Genomic DNA, 7,940 nt, shown 5'->3' with positions numbered 1-7,940 from the left:
CAGCTACGGTGGGCAGCTCTAGCTGGGCTTTCCAGCTGCTTGAGGCCGTAGCGGGTAAAAGCTGCAAGTGGTGCCCAACAATTGTCCTCATTACCAAAATACAATTGAATAAAAATAATGCAATACGCAATAATCTGTTTTTCATTTGCATGAGGTGTGCAGGCAGACCTATTTGGTGCAGCTTAGCAGCCAAAGCTTTAAAGATTGGCGCTGCAGTGTCTTGACACAAAGCTTTCTGTAAACTAGATTGCAGGCTGATGCCTTGTTATTTATTGGTGCAAAATATAAAGACACTAAGTATCTTTCTCATGTAACTCCCTGGGTAAGAGGAATGAGGTGTAACTGCTATGATCTTGCAGTAATGAGTATCTCTGTTATGGGAACGGAGAGAAATACAACAATTAGAAACTTTCAATATCTGTTTAATAATCAATCTTAGCCCTGTATCTAAAAATTATTGTTAATTTTTTAAAATCAGAACACATTTTCAAAGTTCAGGGCTCTTTACTGTGCTTCCTTGAACTGACAACATGAAAAAAAAAAAAAACCTGGGCAATTTTTGTCCTCCAAGGCTACTCTTTTTCCTCAGGAACAAACAACTTGCTTGGACTCTCAAAAAAAAAAAAAAAAAAACCCAACCAATATAAATAAATATAAACAATTAAAGGTGGAGGCTAACCTACCATATCAGCACTGTTTAACTCATGCTAATGGCTGAACATTTTTACAGCTGCCAGTGCAGTTCTTCTGTGACCCTTACCAGTACTCACAATCTCTTAGGGAACTGTATTTTAAAACAAAAGCAGTACTTAACACTTGGAAAAGTGACAAGTCTCTGTAGAACCATAAAATTACAGGCAGTTGTGAACAAGTATCTGTTGAAAGGCAGCAGAGCATACCTCCTTCTTCCATGCAAAACTGAATAAAAAATGTCAGCCCATACCTCTTCCCTGCTTTTAAGCTAGAACACAATGTGGTTTTCTCCCTCTTGAGTAAAATTTATGTTAAGGTGTGCACATCAAGTTTATGTGTCCGATTACTTGGAAACTATTTATAATTACATTCAGAACATGTTGCAGTCCACTGAGGGGCTTACATTGTGCATACTTTAGTATACATGACAAGAACAAAATAGAACTATATCTGGCATATATCTAGATGTCATTTACTGTGGTTGAGCAAAGTAAACATAAAACGTGCCAGACTACATTTATAACAAGCATTTTTTAGAAAATATGCACCAAAAGTGTGTTAATATCAAAGTTCAGAAGAAATCAAGCCTATTTTGCAGACTGGCATTCCTCTTAAACAAAGTGAACAGGAAATAGTTTGAACCTCATTAATATTTCCCTATCAATATTTAAGTGGAACAGTTACAGTGTGTGATGCATATCTTTCTCTCTCTTAAATATGTGTACAATATGTTTTATGTTATGTATAATTCAACATAGTGGTTGAAAATTTGACAGTAATACAATAAAATTTTAAGATATCGTATCTTGACTATTACAATAATTTATCCCTAGGTCCTTGAATTTCCTTTCTGAAGAATTTTGAAACTTTTGGTTGTTGGCCATTCAAAAGAGTAAAAACTTGAAGATTTTTCATAAAACTGCCACTGCTCAGTACTAGTGATGACTGCTTTATTGACAGAGCTCTGGTGGTAATAATAGATAAGATACAACACTTCAGAGAAAGTGGAAGAAACTGATTTGAAACAGCTACAAACTAGAAAATATAGTTCAGTTGGTCAGAGCATGGTGCATCCATGCTTAATCCCAGGGTTGTGGGTTTGATTCCCGTACAGGCCATTCACTGAAGAGTTGGACATGATGATCCTTGTGGGTCCCTTCCAACTCAGAATATTCTGTGATTCTGTAATATAGTGTTTTTGAGATTCATGGTAAAAATACTGTCTTGCTTTCATATGTGCAGTGAATTTGTTGATTGAGGATAGCTTAAGACTGGACAAAGAAAATGGCTTTCCCTATCGTCTATTTTTCTGATTCTGTGAAATGATACCATGTGCTGTTAAGCTATTAAATAAGCTTTGTGTGCTCACCTTCAATTTCTATCTCTACATTCAGTAATAGCAAAATGTGGGGCATTACTCAGGCTCCGACTGCTGCCTGGCACTAGTGGGTGTAGTGTGACCTGACACAGTCAGAAAATAATCAGTCCTGATTCTGAGAGTCCCTCCAAGGCCACTATGCAATTTAGAAGGTACTACTGAGTAGTAAGATCTTCCTACCTTCCGTTTTGTAAGGTAAGGGCACCTTTTTTCATGAAGAAAGAGGATGGAAGCAACTGAAGATTTCAGTTAAATCAAATGCTGAATCACCTCAGGGCAAATGTTAAACCACCCAAGTGCTTCAGATTTCTATGGCATTGTCACCTTTGTAGTTGAAGGAAAGAGGTTCATGTAGGAAGGGAATCTAGAGTCTGGTTTTTGACACTGGGCTTCAGCATACTGAGCAACTGGCAATGTCTAAATGGCATATTTTTTTCAGGACATGCAATTTCATTTTGAACCACCAGTATAGATTGTAAGAGAAAATACATTATACAGGAAGCTACCTGTGTACTTGAAACCAACATATGCAATTATTCATGGATGAAACTGACATTTTAATAATGCAGAAGACTTGTCCACATACACAAATCTTTCAGTTTTCATTGTAGAAAAGCTTAAACAACATGACAAAACTTTAAATTTTGACTTAGTGAGGGTTTTTAAAAACCCTCAATAAAATGCATTCTTCTTGACATTTCATAAACAGATTGCATGAGATATAGCAACATTCAGGAAAGCTCACTGGTCATCAGTAATGGTTCAGTCATACCTCCACTAGCAGAAGTCTGTTGCTGCACTCCTATATAATTCTGATTTCTATTTAATAGCTGCTCACCAGCAGCCATTTGGTTGTATACAGAGGTACTCTGGAAAATTTTGAGGATGCTAAAAAATGCTGCCTTTGCAAATGTGCTCCTTTGCTATAGCATTTGGCAGGAATGGTGTGGCAAAAGTGAAAATAAAAGGAAAGAGACTTAAAAGTATACTAAGGACAGGCCAAGGCGACAATGCCATGAATTTAAGCAAAAGCTGCACTTTAAAAAAGGTTTTCTAACTGGGGGAGGGTCAGGCTTGTGCATTGGCAAAGAATCAGTGGAAATCCATATGCACCTTTCATAAAAGGACTTGAATGTAGTGCTGAATACATGTTAGGGAATAAGAAGGGCCTGGTAGCAGAAGGGTGGATGAGTTAATAGATCCTTTCTGTCCTTAATTCCTGTCATTCACACTCTATCAGTCAGCACATGGTATATGGAGAGAAAATGTGGTGCAGCCAAATTGGTTTTACAGATGAGATTGTTTTCAGCAGTTATTTCACACCTGCCAAGAACCACTTGAGTGAAATCTTTAACCCATCAAGCATGGGCACATTTCAGCCTGCAGGGCCTCATTGACACTAAGGGAAAAAGAAATCCACCTTTTCGAGAACTCACTGTTTTCCTTCCTGAGGGATGGTGCTGCCCTTTGCAGGCAAAATGGTTGTGCCAGCACTGTAGTGTTGACTTCTTGCATTTAAAAATCAAAAGACCCCTAAGTAACAGCATAAATGTAATATACTTTGGCTTCCTTTAATGTTTGTTCTACCTTTATACTCTTTGTTTTTTCACTGTTATCAATTTTCTTCTTCAGGAACAAAAAGATAATATCTTTAAGAAAATCAGGGATCCCCGTAATAAGTGCGTACACCACAAACTAAATATCCATTGTTATATCGGACATGATTGTGAGTTGCAGAGTTCACTTACCTGCATGAACAAACATTTTAGTTATGGGTAAAACAAGACTCCTGGTATAGACTTCTACACGGTTTAGGAATGCAGAATGTAATTATAATTTTGAACATTGGCGGTTGTTGCAGTGGGTTACAACTGGGTTCATCATGTCCAGGGAGGGTGCAGCTGCCGGTGCTGGGCATGGGAAAAAGTGGGACGGGTCTTTGTTTCAGAAAACTTGATAATCCATTTATTACCCCCGGGGAGGAGGGGTGGGATGGAGAGGAAAGGCAGGGTCATGGGGTTTTTATAGGGTATCGCAGGGGTGGAGTTAGGGTTTGGGTCAAGGGAGGAGTTATTAGCAACACAAAATGGGTAAGATCAAATTCCTGTCTCTTAGGAACAGGGGCATTCTACAGACAGTTTCAGTTCATATTATTTTAACTTATGCTGAGGACAAGGAACAGCATTATTCTGGATCCCCAGAGCCCACCAGGGGATTGGGAAGAAAGAGTTAAGTTGCAGTATGGGATGACAGTCTGCAGGAGCATATTAGAGTTATTTGCAGTTATTTGGCTCTTGTACATCTGCACCTTCACTTCAAAACAAAGAAGCCATTGTCACCCCACACTAATCTGTATGACATCTCATGGGATCAGGAGTCTAATGACTGAAACATTCGTGAGGGTCAGCTGGGCATGCAGTCCCATTGGAGGGGACACTGTTCGACATGGCTTTGGTCCTATCTGTCTGGGTGGCTAAGTTGCAGATCAGCCCACTATGAACAGCTTTCTTGTTGGCTTGCTGCCAGACAGGTAGTGTTGTATCTTGTGAGGCAAAAGACAGCAGAGATAAGTGTGCTACAATAATTTGTTTTCTCCTGTGCAATGTCATTTACTCATGTCCAGAAATTCTGGTTTGTTAGTACTCAGAAAATATTAATGTTTGAGCAGTGTTTCCCTTCTCAGCAGATCCAAGGTTCCTCCATTGCAAAATAACCTGGCAATGACAGGGTGTTTAAATGGACAAATAGCAGGTAAGAAAGTAAGAAAAGCAATCAGTGTCATTAAGGAGGTGGCGATTTCTCTTCCACCCTTCCATCAAGCTGCCACCTTTTCAGGTTTTGAAATAAACTTTACTCTTAGTCTTCTGAAAGCCCCAGTGTTCATATGTTATCTCTTCTGTTAATGTCGAAGCAAATACATGTGCCCAAATATTCCTGTAGTCTGGGCTGAACTGATTTGGATGTTAGGAATTTGAAATTATGATCTTGTAATTAAATTGATTTGGATAAAGGTGCAAATAATTGTGTGAGGCAACTTTACATGAGAAAAAGCACAAAAATTCTCATTAAATTGCTAGCTAAGATCTGTGTTATTTCCTTTTATACAAGAAAGAGAGTCTTTTCCTCCCTCTTCTATTCTTCTTCTGTAGAAGGCTGTCCTTTTGCATTTTGCAGCCCTGGATATGCGTTATCCATAAGCTGAGTGAAAGGCCAAGTCTTTAAACATACCTCTGCTTGACAAATATAGAAGGCAAATTGAGGCTGATAATTCATTAATAATTTATTACTCCCTCAACACATATTTTTAACACAAACTGTGGAAAGGGAGAATATAGATCAGTCTAGCAAATGAGTTGTCCCATTAAGGTTAGTGGGATCATTTGCATGGATAAAGTATACTCACGATACTACAGGCTGTACTCTATGGCATGGGTTTTGCAGCTGTGCAGTCTGAAGTCCTGCTCTGAACAGGTACTAGTTAGAGTGAAGGAAAAGACAATATGTCTCCATGCTGCTACAGCTCTATCCTTTTGGTTTGAAAATTGAACAGAGGGTTTTTGGATATTTTTAAAATTTTCTTTTTCCTGACCTTGACTGGGCCTTATGTTTTTGAAAAAGCAAAACATTAGGCCAGAAAGCATTTTCTACAGCATTTTGTCTACAGTGGAAATAATTGTAGGATTTGAAACCTAACCTATTCAGTAACTTCTTTCCAATTTTAAATTTGGAATACTTCTTTTGGAATGCACCCCCAACAAAAATTTGGATTTTCACAGGTCATTTTCAACCAGTGTAAGTAGTCTGTGAGTTTCTAAATATTTTGCAAGCCTGTTCAAACCCAAAGCTTTTCTATTGAAAGTCAGAGCAAAATTGTACTACTTTAAAACAATCTTATTAACAGTCGACAGAGCTTGCTGCTTGGTAAGAACTATTTGTCGTCTTCTGCTAGTCGTTGGACTAACAATTTTCCTATATGAGTAGATGCAATAAAAGTGATTGAAAAGACTACAGCCTCATCATGTGGGCAGGTGGTCTGAGAACTAGGGACCTGAAGGCACTGGTCACCTTTTTCCTGGGATGCAGCTTTGGAGCTGGAACACCTGTGCTTCTCACCATGACTTGCCTCAGCCAAGTGCAAGTCATCAGCAGAAGGAAGGAAAATTCTTTTACTGAAATCTGACTCTGGCAACTCTCAGAATTCAGGAATTGTCTGCTCTGTGACAATGGTATTTTGAGTCCTCAGCCTCTTCGTTTACAGACATAAATTTGAGAGTCTCAAAACTTTTAGACTGCTAATTCACCTGTAGATGCCAACATTTTAAAGTCTCTGACTCTTTTTCACACATAATGCTGTCATGAAGCAGAATGTTGACTGATGCTGGCACTCTGTGAAGATTCTTAGGGCTGCTGTCTTCATTCAGTGCAGACTTCCTCTAAACAGAATGTTCCAGTTATTTTGGAACAATATTGTAAAGTGTGGCTATTTTCCCTGCAACAGATAATATAAAACCATCATATTAACTTGTTTCTGTGGTTCCACAAACCGTTAGTGGAAGTTAAGTGGAAAGCATATTTAAAATTTCAAGTGTAATGAGCTGTATCCAGTTGTAGTTCCTGACTTATAGTGGTGCCAGGAAAGGAATTGTGTCTGGCCTATCGCCAGGGTGTGACTGGGGGGACCAGTGCCATGATGCGTGTAGGGCTTAGATTTAACTTAGAAACTGCAGAAGAGGATGACACAGCTGTACAGTGAGCAAGTATGAATGCAAATGTGTGACATCCCTTGACCTTTACGGGATAAACACCACAAAGTAAAAGTGGAGGAGCAATCGTGGGCTCAGAGAGCTGTCAAAGCCATTTATTCTGGAAACTTTGCACAGAAACCACTGGGGAGAAACTCAGAACTCTTCTGGTGTAATGCTGGGCTGCAAATAGCCAAATTGTAGACATGATTTTTTAGTTTATGCTCTAGTTTCTTAGGATAGTGAAGCCACTGTAACACAAGGGAACAGGAAGTTAGTAAAAAATTCAAGAAAATTCATTCTCCAAGCAGCAATATTTGAGCCACCATTAACCTGAATGACAATATTCTCTCCTTAATTCCTAAGGGTACTGTGTCAGGGGAGCTTTAGGCTGGATATCAGGAAAAGGATTTTCACCTAGAGAGTGGCTGGGCACTGGAACAGGCTTCCCAGGGAAGTGGTCATAGCACAAAGCCTGAAAGAGTTCCAGAAGTGTTTGGGCAAAGCTCTTGGGCACATGGTGTGTCTCTCGGGATGTCCTTGTGCAGGACCAGGAGTTGGACTTTGATGGTCCTGATGGGTGCCTTCCAGCACAGGATATTCTGTGATTCTATGACTTAATTGGCACACACTCTTGACAGCAAGTACTTTCAGTCTGTCTGCAAGCAAAGATGAGTAATCAGTATTGCAGATCTGACACATTCACAACAGTGTAAGCTTCATCCAATGCACACAACACATGTGCACACAATGTTATGTTGACCTAGTTGATAATTAATCAAAACTTGTTTATTCCTTGTCATATTCCTCCTGAAGCAGCTCATTGAATAATCCTACACTACAAATATTAACCTATTATTTCTCTAATATAATCCCTTGAAATAACAATAACTAAGTTGCAATATTGTAATGTTAATTTGCAACTGATGTTGTTGAAGAACCAGTTTACTGTCTGAAACATCTTTTTTTAAAGTTTTTTTTACAGCTTTTGCTGTACTAAACTCCTACAAGTTGATATTTGGATATATTCAAATGAGATTACATATGAACAGCAGTTCAAAGAGAAAAATGTCAGTTTGGCATTTCTTCTGGAAAAATTAGGGATTTTTATTTTGAGATAATGGCAA

The sequence above is a fragment of the Anomalospiza imberbis genome, chromosome Z (assembly GCF_031753505.1).
Source record: "Anomalospiza imberbis isolate Cuckoo-Finch-1a 21T00152 chromosome Z, ASM3175350v1, whole genome shotgun sequence".
Taxonomy (NCBI): Eukaryota; Metazoa; Chordata; class Aves; order Passeriformes; family Viduidae; genus Anomalospiza; species Anomalospiza imberbis.
Note: the sequence above shows the minus strand (reverse complement) of the source record.